The following is a 21,873-nucleotide window of genomic DNA, read 5'->3' as shown; positions in this document are numbered from 1 at the left end:
CAATGTACAATAGAGCTTAAATTATCTCTATATAAAACAGCCACAGTTGAAAAGTTTAAGAATATTTAATAATAAATAATAACACAAGACAATACTTCTTAATACACAGTGCTAATCAAGAGTTTAGAGATCACAGGAAAATGCTGGAAATAATACAGTAGAATAGTTCTGACATCAATACAGAAAAACAATTAGTCTAATATTCCTATTTCTTAGCTATATCTAAAAGAAAACACAGTTATAAAATAAACTTACATATAGAGCACAGGCAGAGTGCTGGTGAGTTGGATGTTTTCAAGACAAATACAAAAATGCTTCGAGTCTCTCTGTCCTTAAATTGATAACACAGTACTACTGACTCATTTCAGATTACTTCATTTCTCTCTGGTTCCCAGGCTAACAGAAACCCAGAGTGTAACAGCCCTTTTGATCTTCCACCTGTTCAGGAAGCTACAGCAATTAAAGACATTATATATGCAAATTCAAGCAATTAACTCTGGTCTCAAAACAATAGCAAGAATTCCTTCATCCAGACATCTCTGATCTGAGTTTGAGATCAAAGAATTATACAATGCTTGACTTATCAGCTTTCCTCCAACAGAGTGCAATGTGGTGACATTTTTGAAGTTCAACATTTAATAAAGAGAACAAGCATGTGGCTTACACTAATATTTACAAATGACAGTGTTATCTACAAAACTCTAGCTGGCTAGGCCGGCAGCCTTCACATATCTACTGAAAGCATACACAATGTCTAGAGCTAGAAGTTTTTTGTATTTTCTTGAAAGAGAATTGATTACTAGGTTTAAGATGTAGATGTGCTTTATTGTTTTACAACTTCCAGGATCTGCAAACATCTGAGCGATGTGTATTTTTTCACAGGGCTATGCTATAATTCTGTTAGTTTCTGACAAAGGGGGGTTTAGCTTGGGAACTGAAGTCAGGTGACAAAAAGTGATGTCACCCAAGCTAACTCAGCAGTAATATTTGATATTAATTTAAGAATTCTCTCAGAGAAAGGCTGTGCATTTTGTATTTTGTCTTTGACCTAACAAGAACATCCACTCATCACCACCTTCTGCACTTGCCTTGCTGTAAGTAAGTTTTTAGGGCATAGTAACTCTTTTAGATTCAGACAAGAATATAGTAAAGTATAGCTTAGATGTTTTCTTTATTTATTTGAGATTGTCCTGCAATGTTGTTTTTAAATATTTCCTGTGATGTTTTAACTCTGATGTAACTGATTATTTACTGAGTACTGTCTTGTTCTTTTACTATTTATTTATTATTAAATATATTAAAACATGTCTTTGTGGCTGATATATGTGAAACATATTTAAGCTCTTAGAGTACTTGTATATCTATTTGGTGACACTTTACAGGCCACTCCTAAATAGCCTTGCACTTGGTCGACTACCATTTGGATTAGTAGTAACATTGCACAGTAAGATTGGGCTCCCTTTGTTAAGGGTCTTAAAATAGCTGATAAGAGTTGGCTGGTGGCAGTGAAAACTACCTTATAGTCTGGGCAGAAGGGGGCATAGCTAGTAAGCCTGTGCCAGCCTCCTTTCCCAGGTGTGTGTGTGTGTGTGTGTGTGTGTGTGTGTGTGTGTGTGTGTGTGTATGTTTGTATATAAATACAATTTCAAACAGTGTGTGTGTGTGTGTGTGTGTGTGTGTGTGTGTGTGTGTGTGTGTGTGTGTGTGTGTGTGTGTGTGTGTGTGTGTGTGTGTGTGTGTGTGTGTGTGTGTGTGTGTGTGTGTGTGTGTGAGCTACTTGTGCAGGGATACGAAGCACTGGTTGGACAGAGAGGCTACTGGAGGTCTTGGTTTGGCCACTTTATCGCAACCCTATAGCTCTGCCAGTGGGGACACTTAGTGGGGATCTTAGAGGGAGAAACCAGCCCCAGAATGACTATGATTTAGTTGTGCTCTTAAGGGAAATTGCCCTTTACTGTGTGTGTACTTGTCATCCTCCCAGTGTGTACATCTGCCAGTGTTGCCTGTGGTGAGGATTGAGGCTCCTTGATTACTGGGATAGTGCTGTGGTATCACATCATATACTCATGATTATCAGGGTTTCATCAAGGGTTCAAAGCCTGAGTGACCAAACACAGTAGGAGTGATTATTCAACTCTGTTACTGGCATGATTATAATGTTTAGTGTGCTTTGGATTTCTTAATTAAAAGTAAAGTAAAACATGCCCAGTGATGTTTCATCTTTTTGTGCTTTGATCACAAGACATTTGTGAGTACTATAGTCTTAGTATTTCTGGATTTAAGGTTCTGCCTTGCAGCTATGTTTTGGGATAGGAAATATATGTTGATATTTTTATTTAAAGCAATTAAAGCAAAAGTTTAATGCCTGGCACTGTGCTGTAGATGCATATCGCTCTGACTATGACACAGATGGTTCAGGTCTGATTGGTGCTTCTGGTACTGAAATAGCTGGGCAGGTGAGTGAGGACATGGGCAGCTCACACCAGTATACCCATCTTGGGGAGGGGGGGGGTTACATGACAATAATAGCTGCAGGATGGAGAAATACTGACTTAAGTTCATAGGTGAGTAGCAGGCAATTGTCCTGAGGGAACATTGCAAGTCTAGCCATGCTTTCCCTCTGCCACCCAGCTGTCTTATCCCATAGGTGTTTAATTTTCCTTGTCATAGCTATACTTAAATAGTTCCCATTTGTGGTGGATTATGTTGTTTCGTTCTTTTCTTTAGTGTATTAAGAATCCCTACTGTAAGGTAGGGTGTCTAAGCACAGTTTAAGATCATTAGGAAGACAGTGGTCAATTCCAGGGTAAAGTTCCTATTCCCATTCACTGGTCCAAATTATGGTTAAACAGGGTCATGATAGACCTTCTTTTATGTATATGTAGAGTTTGTCCCATTGTTGAGAGATCATATAGGATATGTATCCATCCTTCCAGACTGTTCTGTTTCTATTGCAGAAGAGGCTGAGGTCTCTGAACCAGGCATTTCTAATACCATTTGACATGTGCATGTACAGTAGGTCCATTAGTGTTGGGTCTGTGGATACCTAATAACCTAGGCAAAGGTCACTTCTTAGTAATCTGTATGAGGTTGAGTATACCAACTGTGTTTTGAGACAGTTTATGAAGGTCATGTGAGTTAGGCCCACTATTCTTTTTGTAAGGAACATCTGTGGATACTCAAGTTGCTGCAAATGCCTGAGAAGGCATATACCAAAGGGGGTACCAGACTCCATGATGGACCTAATGGGAGCTGAGTAAAGTGGGACAATAACCCCTCTGGACCTAAAAGCTATCCTTTTATTTATAAGCTGGGCAATATTGAAAGTCTTCCTCACAAAAGTGAACATTTGTTGGTTGAAAGTTAGCCCACTTTCAGTGCAAGTGCCCAAATCCCTGACTACTGGACCTACTGCTAGGGCTGTATTGTCAATGTGATAATTTCTAAGGGTTGTCAATTTTCCAATGGACACAGTAATGCACATTTTGGTATTTAGATTTATTCCATGACTCTGACACCAGATATTGCTGTATTTCTTGGGTGGGTGGGGGGAGGGGGGTCAGTGACTTCTCCCAGCTTGCAGTCAGCTGGAAATTTGGTCAACCATATGTCCTTGATGTTTGTTTTGACTTCAGAGAAATAAATACCAAATAAGAGCCCCTAAAACAGAGCCCATTCATGACATTTTTTTTCTGAGGTGGCAAGCCCTATCCTGACTTCCTGTGCCCTATCTGTGAACCACTTTCCACTCTATCGGGTGATGTATGTTTTCTTTTCCTAGTTTGACAAACTTACCACAATGCCAGAGTGGGGTTTAGTGTCAAAGGCCATGGCCAAGTCAAGGTAGCCAGTGTTTATTGTCTTCCCTTTATCCATCACTTTGTTGATTTTTTCAAATAATTCTACTAAACTGAACAGACCTGACCTATTCTTGGTAAAACTAAACTGTGATGGGTCCTGTTTACTATACATTCTAGGATATTGTCAAGGCCCATGGAAGACACACTTTTGTCCTTTGAAAGCTTCTCCAGGACTTGGCCCTGTATGATAGCTGGGTTCTACAGTTTCCTGGTATTTATTGTGATATGAACAGGGATGACAGGTGAAGTTTGAGCTGAATTTGTCAGAGATTAGGTTTTCTGTATCCACAGATTCCATACAGTTAACACCCTATCTACAGTTAGCTCAGCACACTGCTGCTGTGTATTGATCTTAAGATTGTGCACATAGCTAAAGAAGACCTTGCGGTTATCTTTGGCTTGGGTGGCTATTTTTTTCTCAGATTTGGCCTTAGTGTGTTCCTAAGTTGCTTGTTTAATTTTATGGTTGTTCTTTACTTTCTTTTGTTTTTAAAGTTTTGTTCCATACTTGATTCTCTTGCGTACGGTTGATTCAATGCAATTGTGTCAAGTTGTTAAAAGTTTTGGGAAGGGGTGTCAATTTAGCTAGAGTATCACTCTGAAGTAGGAGGTTAGTTTAGAAAGGTTTTTAAAAATACCAGAATCTGGCTGGGACTCTGATTTTATCTTTATTACAAGGGAGATGACTTTATGTTCAGATCTGTCAAGTGAGGATGTGACCCTGAGGATGAAGTATGATACATCCATATTCATGTGGACAATGTCAGTAATGTTGTCTCCCCTGGTAGGTAAGTAGTCTGACTTGCTGTTCCAGGGCATTTGTATTGACAAAGTCCAGTAATCTCTGGGCTTGCCTACTAGTGGTGCCATATGTTTTCAAGACTATGGCTGAATAGTTGAATTTGCCTAGGAATATGGTATTTGGATTCATACTAAGTAATTCTAGTTCATTTAGCTAAGTACTATGAAATTCCTAGGTAATTGAGGGCATTCAGTAGCTCACCAAGATATGATAAGGGACTGTGTTGATGATAAGCTGGATGTAAAGGATTTCATGGGCATCCTGCTCCTTTACCAGCTTTGTGAGCCTTTTATGGATGAGTATTGAGACAACACCACCTTTCATCCTTTCCTATGAGGTAGGTGGTCTAAATGCATGAAAAGCATAGTAGGCCTGCACCTCCAGAGCCCTCTCCACTGATTTGAACCACATTTTAGTCACTACATGTATGTGTATGCCATCTCAAATGATGGAGGGCTTGCACAGAGTAGATTTCATTATTTAGACTCCTAGCATTGATCTGTAGTACCTTTAAGTTTTTCTAGATAGGTAGTTTCGTCCTTTTAGGCATTGCTTAAAAAGGCACAGAGGGGCATGGATAAGGTTTTTGCCAATATACAAAAGCCTAAAGGGGGCAGGTGCATGCCATCTCTGGTGAAGCAGTGCTATCTGTTGACCATGTCGTCCCAGGTTGACAGATATTGTACCCCCTTGAATGACACCAAAAGTTAAGGCAATTATTAAAAGTAATTATATTTTATTTGTATTGAGGTATCATTGTTGGAGATGGTAGAATGTGCCTCAGTGCTAGGCTCATGCCTGTCTAGGTCACATAGTCAGATTACTCCATCATGTCTCTTCTTCATATAGTCCATGGAATTGCATCTCAAGTCATTAGTACCAAGGGGCACTATGACGTAGTCTTAATGGTACTTGTTCTTTAAGCACTTAAGTACCTGTGTGATCTGGAAAATCCTCGCCCCAGGAAAACAACAGACCTTTATTTTTTCCTTACTCAGTCTGGTTAGTGGTGCATTTGCATGTCTCACTATGGAGTCACTTATGACTAGAATATTAGGTTGTGTGATTGCTTACCTTATTGGCATAGTATTTGAGACAGCTTTCTGTTGAAGTTTTGACACTCGAAATGCCAAAAAAAAAGACCAAAAACACAGAAGAGCGCATTTCAAAATTCACTCTTCTCCTTTAAACTTGTTTTTGTAAGTGGAACAATCCCTTGCTGCACTCTCCCACACCCCTGAACTTATATGTATTAACTCCAAGATAACCATACCTCAAAGAAAAGGGAATATTTCAAGAAATGGCATCTTGGACTAAATATACAAAAGGCTGTTCTTTTGGACATTCGGTGTCTGTAGTTTCAGACTCACTCTAATGAGTCCCAATATTTCAAATGGTTACCGTCTGAGACAGTGTGTCCTTGTTTACTATATGAGCACGTAGGCTTTGTCCATTTTACAGGTTTGGAATTTTGCTGAGGGCACTTAATGCCCTTATCTTGTTTCAGAGGCTTTTGAGGATTGGCAGGTTAAGCTTTAGAACCTCAGCATAGAAATCACTATGGGGAGAGCTGCTGCTGATCCTTGCATCAGTGATGATAATGTGTATGGGAGCCTTTAGCTGTCATTGACTTAAAATAAATATATCTCTCACACACTGCATTGTGCTATTTGAGTAGTATGTATTTGTCAGACAGCATGAGACAATTCTTATACTGTTTCAAAATACCCATCTCAAACAGGTTGACACAGACATTGCAGGAAAGTGCTTGTCTATGGCTTTTATTTATCATATGGTGGTGGGGATCTAGAAGGTTCCTTTATGTAGGTAAGTACTTGTTTAGATACAGGAAATGGGATGGTGGTGATGAATGTCTAGTTAAATGTCAGAGGTGACTAGTTATAAAAAGGACATTGGGGAGACTACTTTAGTTGCTGTTGCAGAGCTGTCTTAATTGCTCAAAATAGGTGCTTTGTTATCTTGAGCAAGTTTGAAGATTACTGTAATATCTGCAGCAGAGCCATCTTATCTGCACTCAGCACAGCTGAATTAAGCCATAGATTCAAGTATCAAAACTGAGTGGTACAGTGGTTAGTGTTGTCACCTCACAACAAGCGGTTCTCTAATTCTATTCTCAACTGGGGTGTCTTCTGTGTTGAGTTTGCATGTCCTCTCTGTGTTGGCATGGGTTTAATCCGGGTGCTCCAGTTTCCTCCATTTCCAAACACATGCATCTGGACTGTTTCTCCCTGGGCCTCTGCTGAAAATGGATTTTGCCCCAATCAGTCTTTCCCAGTAAACAAATGTTAAATAAATAAATAAATAAATTCAAATAAGACTTCCTATGTAAAAAGCCATTGTGCACATTCCCCACTGTCAAGCTATACCTATGGCTGTGTTGCACATAGCATAGCTCAGAAGAGAATGAAGAGCTAGGAGTATAAACTAGTTCAAAAATTCAGAAGCTAGAGTTAATAGAGCTCTGTAATACAGGTCTTGCAGCACATTACAGTACTCTCACTACTGTGACTCTAAACTACAAGTATGTTGTCCCAGATAAGCTAGAATTTGAAGCAACTGTAGCTATTTCTGGAGGTGGGGGCAGGGAAACTAATATCTGCAAATATATTGTCCTAGCTGGGCTGGAATTTCAAGCTACAGAAGCTATTTCTGGGGGGGGGGTCCAATAGCAACTGTATGAAACAGAAGACAGGAAAAGCAGAACAAATGTGACAGAAAAGAAACAGAAAGAGCAGTACACTAGTTTTCAAATAGTAAGTGTAGCTTATGTAGGCACTAGCAAGCAGAAAATAAAACTTTCCAAATATGCTGTAGATGAAAAATGGCTGTAATGTAGTACAGGTCCAGCAGCAAAATCACAGTACTCCCACTACTGTGGATCAAACTTACAAGACTATGCACTAGATTAGGCAGATTTGTGCAAATACAATTACTTTTATATGGAAGGATTTATACAAGCATGAGATGTGAAATAAATGATAATAAAGGCTTTAAGGAGCTCAGATCTGCACTAAATCACAATAAAACCATTATTGTGAATTAAACTATAAGATTATGGCACCAGACCAGGCAGAGTGTGAAGGTGCAGTTACTATTAGCAATAAAGTTGCAAAACATGCAGAAATTGTAAAACAATTGTTTATGAAAGCTGTTTAAAGCACAGATCCTGCACTAAAATACAGTACCAGAATGAAATATAGACCAGAATGAAATCAGGCAAACAAATTTGGTTAGAAAATAGAGTAACATTGTACAAAATGCAGGACTTAATGTATATGTAGATGTGGTTTTTAAGTGCAATGCAACTATGCAATCCAAATTTGAAATAAATGTTTGTCTCTTCCTTTCTGGTGAAAAATGCTGCTTTGAATGCCTGGAGTCCACCACATTCAGCAAAGTTCCTATGTGTCTGGACTTCCACAAGCTTTAAAATCTTGCTTCAAAGACTTGGTTTTCCAAACGGGTTCTAGTCACTCTTGTATGTGTGTTTATGTGTGTGTGTGTGTGTGTGTGTGTGTGTGTGTGTGTGTGTGTGTGTGTGTGTGTGTGTGTGTGTGTGTGTGTGTGTGTGTGTGTCTATGCTCGCGTTTGTGTGGGTGGGTGGGTGTATGTATGTGTGTGCATGTGTCTATGGGAAGGGAGCATGCACGTCTCAAGGGAGGGCATACACCACCGCTCCATGGAAATGCAGGTGGTTATCCAGTCCCTAAGGAGTGGATTTGGAACTTAACTCAAAACCCGATGGTTTTCCATATAACATTTCTTAAGGAATGGAGGGTTGCTAGGCAAAAGCTAAGAAAAAAAGCATAAAAAAGATGTTTACTTTGTAGTGAGATAATTGTATAGCATCCTAAATATAATGGTAAATTCAGGCATAAACCTCTCTACTGGAATGTTTCTTCAAAATTGCAAGAAAATTCCATCCCCAATCTCAAGGCTACACTAAAACTTGCCAGCAAGGAATTTATGAGTAATATTAGAAAATGTAAATGAGATTACAAACTTAAGGTTGCACAGATGATAAAGGACACTACAAACCTTTCTTCAGGTATGCTAGAAAATTAAGGAATAATGTCCAACAATTCACTGATCGCATCCAAAATAAAATCACACACTCTGATCCAGAAGATATAACCAGTATATATTAGCAGTCAAATTTAGTGCTAACTTTCCCACACCTACCTACACCTCACTGTCCCTGAAAATTTAGTTGCCACTCAAGTCACCTTGGAACAAGTCTTAGAATCTCTGCCAAAGGCTAAATATAATAATTCCATGGGACCTGATAACATATCTGTGCTTCTACTGAGAAGGTTTAGCTTCAGCCCATCTGTAGTGTTTGAGGTTGATGCCAGGAGAATAACCACTATGACACCCCTTTTCAAGAGTGTCTCTTCTACTGGTAATTGTAGGTCTATCAGCCTTACCAGCCTGACATGCAAAATCATGGAATGCATCATAGGAAAAATACTAATACATAATTATCACACCATTAACATATCCTCTTGACATAACCAGTTATTAAATATGATCCTGAGAAGCATGCATAATAAAATCCATGATACCCATGCCTATTTCACTGTCCATTCCTGTGATATAGTCATTGCCACAGAAACCTTGCTAAAAACAAAAATTTATAATAACATCACCACTCCAAGATATGATATAATCCACATTGGCAGGATAAACAACTGAGCAAGAAGTGTTGCAATTCTCAATAAAATCTCCCTAAATATTACCCTACTTAAACAAGAGATCCCAAAATTTAGCAATTCTAGATCATTTTTAGCAACACTAAAAATTAAAAACAGGCAATCAATCTGTATCTCAGCTTTATACATCCCACCAGGTAACAACATCAGTACTGCCAAAAATTTCCTTCACTTGATATTTCATAATGTTCAATATGAAAACCACATCCTAGGAGACTTAAACATAGACTGGCAGCTTATAAACAGTACTACCCCAACAGAATCCATCAGTTTACATGAATTCAAATATACTGAAATCCATGCCTCTAGACTCTGCTGTCTCCCACTTCTGTGACATTTTCCTAAAACTCCTTAATGACTTCTCCCCAGTCCACAATAAAAGAGTCAAATTCAACCCTGCACCACAGCTCAATAAGGAAGCAAAACAACTAATGTTATAATGGGACAAAGCATGGAATGAAAGCTGTAAACATAAGACTCAAAACTGAATACAGGTATTTAGACAACTGATAACCTTACTGAACTCTGTATCAAATTGGATGAGCAAACCTACAATAATAACTTTCACCACAGACTTAAAAAAAGCTAAACTTTTCTGGTCATCCATATATAGGTTACTACACCAATCCAAACTATCACCACTAACCAAAAAAGCAGTGAATGCAGTGAATCCCTCTCCACCTAGTTTAACAACTACTTTATACAGACCATATTCTTGACTCTGCCACTTGTATCTGTTTTAATTTAACAAATCCAAATCTCCCATACCTCAACAGCATACCTACCTCAACTATAAATAAAGCTTCTACTTAAATTGAAATCCTCCATCTTGGCTGCTGATAAACTTCCTTCAGAATATCTAAAAATAGCTCATGGTGACATTGCTTTCCCAGTCTCTATAGTGGAAAATAGGTCCATATATGAACAACATGTTTCTGCTATCTGGAAATATTCCTGTATTATTTTATTACACAAAGGGGGCACATCAACTGACTTTAACAATTATACACCCATGGCTATCCTCCCCGCATTTTCAAAAATCCTTGAAAAGCAAATCCAGACACAACTCATACAATATATCTCAGCTCCAGTAACCTTATTTCCAAAACACAGTATGGTTTCAGACCCAGTCACATTGCAATGTCCGAATAATGCATTTTATTAACACTGTAAATTAACTTAGAAATAACGGCAAACTTATTTCAACAATGTTTTAGACTTATGTAAAGCATTCAACACAGTATCACATCAGCATTTATTTTCTGAACTTGCTTCCATCGGACTTAATACTCCCGTTCATGGTTCCCTATGCATCTGTCCATAATAATAGTACTAACCTATGAACCTATGAACCTATGTCGCTAGGATTATTCCCCATTTCCAGCTGTCACCACAAGAGTCCCACAAGCCTCAGTCCCCAGGCCAATTTTCTTTGTTATTTTTATAAATAAACTGCATACTACCCACACAACATGCAAGCATTGTCCAATATGGCAATGATTCACCATTAATAAAAGCACCCCAACTTTCTCCAGGAATTTAAAACATTTCATTTACCTCTGTTGAAACCTGGCTAAAAAAATCATGCCTTCTCTTTAACCCTAAGAAGACAAAATTAATGCTCTTCATCCCAAAATAATATAACAACCAAAAGCAGTATTTCCTAGTAACATCAGCAAAGAACACTAAAATAAAAATAATTACAGGCAGTAAACTCCTAGGTGTTGTCATTGATGAAAATACCAACTTTGACTAACATATCTTATAAATCATAAAAAAGACCAGTCAGAAACTGGTCTCCCTCTATAGTGTCAAACAGTACCTTACAGACACTGAATGTTAAACATTATTCTCAACCTTATGCATCACCTAGCCTAACTACCCTAAATATTACTCCAGAATCCAAATTAGCCTCTTGCTATAATAAACTAGCTACATTTGTCACTAATCTATACATATAACCCACCACTGTCAAGCTTTGAGATAACTTAACTGGCTTGAGCTAAGCAATGTCCTAAAACATTCACAATTAGAATCTGCATATAAACATATTTATTACCCAGATAAATGCCCCAAACTAAAAATTCTTACTGCCTTACTACCCTGCAAGGGACCTCTGTTCTACAGACAAGTTCTTATTAAAAATAACTAAGTCTAATAGCTCAGCCAAAGACTCATTTTACTCCTGCTACATTTCAAAAATATGAGCACCATCCCAGAATACATCTTTCTGGAGGAGGGGTCAGCACGGGGGCTGGCATAATGGTTAAGGAGGATGTTTACCTCACAGGCAAGAGGTATAGGGTTTGATCCTCAGTAAAGGAAATTGGCTAAGCTTAAAGTGGTCCCCAAAGGCAGAAAGCCTAGTACTTATTTATCACAGATGACTATAAATTGTAAGCTGTAATAGATTCCCCCAAGACACCAACATCTTGCAAGTGGATTTAACACAGACAATTGACTGATGCCATTTGGCCTAAAACTCAAAGTCAAAAAATGCATTATAATGCCCCTTGGGAAACTGTCGACCCAAGTCAATTACTCCATCACCAAAACATCCCTAAATGTTGGCCCAGTACTAAGAGATCTTTTAATACATGTAGACAGCAATCTGGCCTTTGATCAACATATACCTAAGATAATAAGAGAATCACTCTATGTCACCTAACGTATAGGTAAGAGTATGGCATCCAGGCCCAAGAAAGTTATAATACCTCTCTACTTGGCCCATGTTAGACCTATCATTGAATACATTCCCCTTTTGGCATGTATCTAACCAGACACTTACAACAGTTGGAATGCCCACAAAGGTTTCTCACCAGGAGAATTCAGCCCATAAATACCCTGTCCTACACTGATCATTTAAAGGTTCTATGTCTATATTCAGTCTCCTATAGGCTGCTGAGAAGGGATCTTTGTCTAGCTTACAGTGCTTCCTAAGACTCAACATCAATGGATGTGTTGCACAAGTGCAAAACAAACTACACCAGAAGCACTAGATCCAGAGATCTAAACTTCACTTATGACATAAACGGAGCATGCTGGTGAGACAGCTACGTTTCAAAGGATCCCCACACTATGGAATAAGCTACCCATCAATGTAAAACAGAGTTTATCCCTGACCCTATTCAAACAAAACCTTGACTATTGGATAAGAAATTTACCCACCGTCTGGTTCCCCCCACATTCTTTTGGGCAGAGGTCATGAATAAGAAAAGTATTATTGAGAAAGTTCAAAGTGAACTGGACAACCAGGAATAAGTAAAATTTTATTTGAGCGCTTTCGTCAATTTTTAACTATGACTTCTTCAGAATAAAATCAAGTTACACTCAGAGTCTTATAAAACCAGTGCAATAAATCAATAAAAAAAAAACACTTGTAGAATGTACATCCACTTTTAAAGGTACAGGCTCCCTTAATGCATTTTGCTAGCAAGTGATGTAAATTTTGACCATAGATGTTATATCTCTTTATACCTATATTTTCAAAACCAAGAACAAATAAAATCAATAACATTCTTGTCATGGTTGTAAGAGACATGAAATATTTAAATGCAGAAGTCTGCTTTTAATTTTAAAAAACTGCTGAGACCATATCATTAAACCCTGGGCTAGTGGTGGCATTGACCCTCATTTGCCATAATAGTTCTTTATACTCCAGCAAATGGTCAGTAGGGCCACCCCTTTCGTCTGTGATGGTATGTTCAAGAACTATAAACTTGAAATAGTGACCTGGGTGAAGATTAATATGTTTTGCTAATGCATTTGTGATGTTACATTTATCTATATCATAAATATGTTGGTAAATGCGGGTTCTAAAAGCATTTTTAGTTTTTCCAATATAGAAGCACAAACAAGTCTGACAAATGCTGGCATAAATGACTTTTTTACTGCCACAATTGTATTTCTGAAATAATCTAACCCATCCATAACCTTTGCGTAAAACCCTGTCTCCCTCTAGTATGTGCTTACACTGTGTGCACTGCCCACATTTAGTCATTTTTCACAGTCTACCGGTGGTACTGCTAGATAGATTTCTTTCAAGGATATTCTTGATGCTGGTGTCCTTTCTGTAAACCACTATGGGGGCTTCACCAATCTTCTGACCTATGCTTTCATCACTGTTGAGGATGAACCAGTTTTTGAAAACAATGTCTCGAATCAGTGGGAACTGTAGAGTGTATGTGAGGATGAGCCCATTGTGAAAATGACCAGTATGGTTGTTACTGTTCTCCAACAGTGCACACAATCTGGTAATATCAATTCCTAATAAGGGATAGAAATGTCCCTCTAATCTCTTTTTAGTAACTTCTTCCAGCAAAGGTGTAACAAATTCTTTCAGATATCCTCTTCTTAAAAGCATACTCAATAAAACATCCCTTTCCTTCTGGAAATCTGCCATCCTGCTAACCATGCGGTCTAGCCTCACCCCCTGGCCTTTAACTAAGAATCTTTTTTGATGCACAGGGTGCCCACTCTCAAAGTGGAGAAGGGAGTTTGAGTATGTAGGTTTGTGACAAAGAAAAGTATTATCCTAACTAACACCCATCCACAAATTTTTAGTTACCTCACTACTAACATTCCCCATATAGACACCAAAGATACTCACAACTCAAATGGTTTGAGGTGCATGGCTAGAGTTGCAAGGGCCATAATAATCTATAGCCTAGTAACAACCTAAGAACCAATGAAAATTTGACCTACCACACTTTAAATGCCTCCTCAAACTACATCTGAATAAATCCTGGTCATGCTCATGCTCATCAGCAGGCTGACTCTCCAAAATCCCAGCATCTCCTCAGGCTTTCTTTCCTATCTTAACCTATTCCCTTTCCGATCATACACACCTTTCTTTCTCTCTCTCTCTCTGTCTCTCTGTCTCTCTCTCTCCCTTCACCTAATCGTTTCTAAATTATCTCCTTTACCACAGTCTAAACTCTAACTATAGTCTCAGAATATCTGTAAATCCTTACAATGCTTACCTCGATACACCCTATGCTATAACAATGTTTCCATTCTAAAGTATAAATCCATTTACTTCCTGCAAAAACTTAGAGCTTCCAGAACTCTACATACTTGTACATATTGGTGCAAATACTTTACTGTACATAGCAGTCTTTTAACTATGTTTGCTTTTACTGTAAAATGTAACTTGATTTTCTGAGAAATGTTTAAATTCACTTGTTAATATAAATATACTGTAATGGGGGTTTTCTCCCCTGGCTTCACAATGAAAATGGAATTTGTCTAGTCAGACTTTCCTGGTCAACAAAGACAAATAGATAAATAATTCATAAATAAAAGTCATTTATGGAGACATAGGCAACTTAACTTAACTAAATCCCACTCAATTTGTTTCTGTAAAATGCAGGTCCTGCCTCCTGACACCTAGTAAGCTTCTTTCAAAGGTTACAGAGGCTGGGGATAGTATTTCTTCTGTGTTCACTGCATGTCTTGACCAGGCCAAGGCATTTGGTATGATTCCCTATACTGGAGTTATTTAAAAATTAGACAAACTTAATGAAAACCCCTACCTTGTTTGCTAAATTACAAATTGGAGATCCAAAAGATCCCAGGCTGTGAAAGTTGCTGTAATGAGTGGGGTACCACAGGGATCCATACTAGACCCTCTTCTGATTGGCATTTAGTTTGCAGATGTCCAAGCCAATATTCTAGAAGTGTGCATGACCAAGTCTGCTGATGACTGCAAGTTGGATACTATTATCCATGCATCCAGTAACACTGAACATTTCCAGCAAGGACTGGAATAAGCACATTCTTGGTATACTGAAAATGGTCTAATGCCAAATTCAAAAAAAGGCAGCATAGTTGATTTTGGCAAAAAAAAAAAATGGTACCAGTTCATATGTTATAAATATTACTTCTGTTTAGGTAGAGATTTCCATAAGAGACCTGGGTGCAACTCTTTCATTTGATCATCATGTTTCCACCATAGTCAGGAATGCATTCTATCTGTCCTAGTTATTTATATTCAGAAGACAAAGAAGTCAACTACCCTCTGTATTCTTCCAGTATCAGACCCATCATTGAATGTAATACCCCCCTTTTGTATGTACAAACCTAAGCATATCACTCAACATGAAAGGCCACAAAGATTTCTAACCAAGAAAATTAAAGGTCTTAAATCCATCAGCTAACCCAAAATATTAGCTCAACTTTTTTATACACTCAGTAGCCTATTGGCTGCTACAAGATTACATATGTCTAGCTTTTCAAACCACGAAAAGACCCCTTTTTGACTTCCAATTTCTTTGCAAAACTGGTGCATCGACAATCACCTACATCACCTACAATCACCTACATCTGCATCCAAACTTAAACAAGACTCGATGGAGAATAGCTTTCTAACACTGCTTATTCCCAATCTGTTGAACAGGTTGCCACTATACGTCAAACAAAGTGTTACATTGGCTGCCGTTAAGGTTAGTCTTAATGACTGGATGGGTTGTCTCAAATTAACACCAGGCTTGTCACATAAGACCCTGTCTGATTTGGGAGCTAAGCAGCTTTATGTAGTTGAATAGGGAACTTTTAAGTGCATCTACGTAAAGATGTATATGGCTAGGTAATTATGTTTTCTGTGATCTCTTGCCTAGTATCACTCCTATACTCCTAAATTTAATATAATTAAATAGAACTTGATGTACTTGATAAAAACTGGAACATGGTCTGTCAGTTAAATACTATGTGTATGATACTATGGAGCCCTGAGTAAAGCAATGAATGGCAACTGGTATCCTCATCATGGTGATGAAGTTTTCATGAACTTATTCACTTGTTCATTAAATAAGTATGGAATATAAATTCAGTTATTTTAGTCAAGCACCATTTGTATAAGCAATGTTATGTATGGCACTTTGTATTGATACAAACTCACAACAAGAATATCATTTAAACATAATAATAATAGCAGCATTTAACTGACTCATCTTTGTACCCCTCAGCCTTTCAAAATAAGTATTTATTTATTTGCATTGCACATGGGCTCTAATAAAATGTTGTTATAGAGACCCTAGCTTCAAAAACCTATTTATTTAAAAAAAAAAGACCTCAGCATGCAAGGTTATACACTTGTACTAAAATAAATGCTATGCATGTCACAAACTGCTCTTCAGGTTAAATAATGTGACATGTATGCTTAGCATATCCATTATTTAAAGAATTATAAATGGCAGTGAGGTAGTCTTCACTATACAAATTACCTGACACAGCCCTGTTCCTGTCTAAGTTATTATTATTATAAAAATCTTAAACTAAGAGATATGTCACCATACTTATCTTCACCTTGAAATATTTAAATACATGTTGAAAAGCTATTTCATGTATTTGCAGCTTTTATTCCCATGTAGACTGACTTCATAATACTGCAACTTCAGCCTATAACATAAATTAGCTATCTGTACTAGAAACAGAATCACTGAAATCTGACAAATTACAATTTTTAATTTCTAAAGACTATCTATTATGACATGGAAAAGGAAGAATGTGATGATGTGATCCATATATAAAGGAAAAGCATTTCATGGATTCTCTTCTGATGAAAACAGTGTTCAGTAATTCAGCCAAGTAGCATCCAGATATATTGAATGCACTTCAAAGACATCAGAAATGCTCCTTTAAGGGGTGTAGCCATGATGCTTACTAACAGCAGAATTTCTTAGTTCTGCTACTTTATATGTTCATAGGTTCATAGGTAGGTACTAGGCTATTTGTCCAAAGGCATTTATAAGCCTAGCAGGAATGTGTTGGCTTTCGCTGCCCCCTTAGATTAGTTCCCTGTGCCTCTGTCCAGCAGAGCCATTGAAGTGATCCCTGAGGTAAACTTTCTGTTTCCCATCCACTCGTCAAGGTTTTTCTTGAAGAGGGTTAGCGAGGAGCTCTGCCTAATGTAGATTGGAATCTTGTTCCAGAGCATGGGAAGTCTCTGGGACAGGAATCTATCCCTCCAGCACGTCCTATTTATTGTTGTGGTGAGGTTTAGATCCCTGGAGCGTGTGGCTTGAAGTTATATGGTTTTCTTTAGGTGGAGCATGTCCATCAATTCTGGGTTGGACATGGCCTTGTATGTCAGGCAGAGATCACCTCTGAGTAGGCAGTATGCAACCGAGTACAGCAGGAGTTTCTTCAGTCGAGCTGCATAGGGCATCTGCTTGAGGCCAGTGATCCTCTTGGTGAGGTACTTCTGTGGTCTTTCCTGTTGTTACAGGTGTCTTGTAAGGTACATTCCAAATGGGGCATTGTACTCTATAATGAGTCTGATGAGTGATGCATAGAGGGGCCCAATGACCTCTTTCAATCTGGATGCAAACCCTTTTGTGATTAAGTGGGCCACATAGAAGGATTTTCTAACCACTTTCGCAATGTGATTATCAAAGGAGAGGTTACTATCTTCTTGGGTCCCCAGATCCCTTATTACGTCTTCTGTATTTAGGGGCCTACCACCTATGTGGTAGTTTGCGGGCACTTTGTTTTTGCCAAAGGGGATGACTATGCAGTTTTTGGCATTTAGCTTGAGGCCACACTAGGTATCTGTCTCAGTGAGACCCTTTTGGAGGATGTCTGTGTCAGCCGGAGAGTCAATTATAGCCCCTAGTTTGCAGTCGTCTGCGAACTTGATCAACCATAGTCCTCCTGTGCTTGTCTGTACCTCTGAGAAGTATGTGCTGAACAGGAGGGGTCCTAGAACTGAGCCCTGGGGAATGCCACCTGTAACCGGTTTAGAGTCAGACATAGCTCCCGCAACTCTTACCATGTGGGTTCTGTCTGTGAGCCAGATGACAACCCATCTAGTGACATAGGGGTTTATGTTCAGGCTGGTGAGCTTGTCTATAATACCTGAGTGGGGAATGGTGTTGAAGAACTTTGCAAAGTCTAGGTAGGCTATGTGGACCACCTTTTCCTCATCTATAGCCTTGGTAACTGTCTCAAAGAAGTCCACCAGGTGTAGGAGGCATGATCAGCCCTTGACAAAGCTGAACTGGGTAGGGTCCAGTGTTTGGAGGTTCCCAATGTCTCTGTTAATGAGTTCCATGATGATGCACTCCATAGCCTTGCAGACCAAGCTAGTCAGGCTTATAGGGCGATAGTTCACATGGACCGTTGTGTCTCCACCTTTGTGGAGGAGAATAACCGTTGCTGTGCGCCACTCTGTGGGCACGTAGCCTGTGGAGAGGCTGAGTTTAAACAGTGTGTTTAGGTGAGGGGTTATTTCATCTTTGAGCTCATGTAGGATGCAGCCTGGGACACCGTCCAGTCCCATTGATGCTGTGTTTTTGGCTTTGGAGAGGGCTGTTTTAACCTGAGTGTCTGTGATTTCAGGGGCACTACATTCTTCTGGTATAGTTATGGGGCCTTTTGAGGGTGAGAGGGGGGTGACGTTTGCACTGAACCTGTCTGCCAGGATGTTGGCTATATCAGTCGGTTCAGTGTATTTTGTGCCATTCTGCACTAACTCTGAGCAGATCTGAGAATTGCCACTTAGATTCTTGATATAGCTAAAGAATGCCTTGTGGTTATCTTTGGAGTCCATGGAAACTTTTCTTTTAAAGCTAGCCTTGGATGATTTTATGAGGGAACGTAGTTTCTTGCTGATACTGATCAGGGATCTCTTCCCTTCTTGGGATTTTACTCTTTTCTGTACTAGTTTCCTCCTTCTATTGTATAGCTTGTTTATGGCAGGGGTCCACCAGACTGGTTTCCTTTTCTTGGAGTAGTGAGTCTTGGTTTTGTTTGGGATAGCATGACCCATGCATTCTTGTAGGTGCCCATAGAGTGCATTAGTAAAGGATTTTGCAGCTTGGACAGCGTTATCCTTTAGCATGGGGGCTTTGAAACTTCCCACCTCGGTCTTAAGTAACATGAAGTTTGCTTTTGAAAAGTTTTTCACAGTGGTTTCTTTGACCGGGGGTGGTGGCGGAATGTGGATATCCAGAGTGACTAGTTTATGGTCAGATCTAACCAGAGAGGGGTTGACCTCCGGTGTGGAACACCGGTCGCCCATGTTGGTGATGACCAGGTCCAATATGTTGTCACCTCTGGTGGGAGGTGTTGACCAGTTGATCCAGGGCATTTGAATTTATAAATTCTAGGACATGTTGGGCAAGGGAGTCTGTACTTGAGTAGTTCTCCCAGTTAATGTTTGGGTAATTGAAATCACCCAATATCAGGGTGTTTGGTAGGACCTTTATGTTTCCAGGAATGCGGAGTGGGGGTCCTGGGACATGGTGGGTGATCTGTAGCAAGCTATAATTTGAATAGCAGTTTTGCCCATTCCTATTTGCATGTCGATGATCTCTGAAGCATCGTGCTGTGCCGCTAACCTGGAGGTGTGGGTATCCTTGATGAATATAGATACTCCCCTGCCTTTTGTATTTTGGTCTGGGTTTGTAACCAAAATGTATGGTATGGTATGAGTTGTAGCCTGGTAGTGCTGGGATGCTCTCTGGATCCTTAAACCAGGTTTCTGTTACTGCACATATATCGATTTTCTCCATACTGTGGAGTGCCTCGAGTGCCTGCATTTTGAGGTTTAGACTTTTGGCATTGAGTAGCATTACCCTCAGTTTTTTGTTACTTGTCCTATGTATGGCGGTGGGTTTGTCTTTTGAGCATTGCCTAAAAAAGGCACTATGGGGGTGAAAAGAGCCATGGCCAGTATTCGAAAGCCTAAGAATGACAGATGCAAGCCGTCTCTACCAAAGCAGCGTGGCTTGTTGAGCATGTAATCCCAGGCTGACAGACACTGGATCCCCTTTGAATGACACCAGAAGCTTAGCTAATTGTTGAAATTGATATTTTTTTTCTCTGTACCGTGGTATCATTCTTGGTGAGGGCAGGATGCTACTCAGGGTCAGGGTCATACCGGCCTGAGCTACATGATCAGAGAGCTCCTCCATGTCTCTTTTCATGTAGTTCAGGGAGGTACGGCTCAGGTCATTCACACCAACATGAACAATGACAGAGTCATATTTGTACTTGTTCTGGAGTGACCTGAGTGCTTGTGTTATGTGGCGGATCCTGGCACCCAACAGGCAGCTAACAGTAACCTTCTCCTTGTTCACCCTAATGAGTGGGATGTCAGTGTGCCTGACTATAGAGTCACCTATTACTAGTGTGTTGGGTATGTTTTTTTGCCTTAAGGGCTGTGGTTGCATGGCACACTGGTTTTGTGAAGTATGTGTTTCATGGTTTGTGTTGGGGGTGGAGGTTGCTTGGATGTCTGCTTTGGAGGTCTCTGTTGCTTTTGCAGATTTTTATTTAGAGCCTCCGAGTATGTTTTCATGTATTTATGTGTGTTTTTTGCCGATGCTGGTTTCATAGGTCTATGTGAGACTGGTGGTGTGATGCAAGTAATTCCCTTCTCCTCTTGACTGCCTGCTCCAGTCTTGGGTTGAGAGAGCTTAGCCTCCAGTTTGGCTGTATAATTGCATCTCTCGCATGTATTAGTGTTTGGCGGAAGGAGGAGAGGGTTGTCTGTGTACATGAGGCAATTGTAACATTGCCTCAAAATGCCCATATTCACCAGTTGGACCAGAGAGTACACCTGAAACTGCCCTTTGGACGTGCCTGGATAGGTACAGTGAACTGTTTTACTGATTGGCTGGTAAGGTCGAATAGAGAGCCTTATCCTTCTCTACAGTATAGGGGGAGGGATCTAGTGCTAAGGTTTATTCGTGCTTGCTATGAGTTTTGAGCAAGTGTCTGGATGAGAAGTGAATGGTTTGAGTGCTTAAGTTGAAAGTTTATCTAGTCCCAATGGAAAAACTGAAGTTTGTCTAGTTTCAAGGGAAAAATTAGACTTTGTGGAGCTGGGAATTTCTAAATAAGTCCAAAACCTCAAGCAAGCCAAAGTTTCCAAGATAAAATAATGCCCACTAGTATTCAAAAGTATATATCACAGACACCCCATATGCAACAAAGAGGAATTTAATGAAACAAGCAGAAAAATAAAGAAGTTAAATATAATTGTAAAGCTTTCGAGACAAACGTTTTTTCTATGCTTTAACACTGAACTGCCATTAAAACCATTAATATACAATAAGCATAAAATAGACTTCAAATGTATAGCCAAAAACATACCAGAATAAATTAGCAAAACAATAAGATAATAATTAAACACACAACCCAAAATCATAAAATAAATGTATATACAATGATGCCTAATTTTAAAAACAGGTTTGGTCATTAAATGTATACTTAAAATAAGTTTTATTATCTGGTTCATAGGCTTTGGCAGACTCTTTTAAAAAGGTGGTATGTAATGGGCATTGGAAATGAGTTCTCAGTACTGCATTCCCTTATTATACAAGTTAGTTGATTCCTCAGGATCAGAACAAGATAAGTACATTACTGTATGTCAGTGTTGTCTAATCAGATCACAGGAACAACCACCATCTACTCACTTGAGGTCTCCCTTGGTATTCGGGTATTAAAAGCTGTTTTAAAGGGTCTATATTAC

This window comes from Protopterus annectens, chromosome 3.part0, assembly GCF_019279795.1.
Source record: "Protopterus annectens isolate FY-2018-M chromosome 3.part0, PAN1.0, whole genome shotgun sequence".
Classification (NCBI taxonomy): Eukaryota; Metazoa; Chordata; order Ceratodontiformes; family Protopteridae; genus Protopterus; species Protopterus annectens.
This window is presented reverse-complemented; position numbering follows the sequence as displayed.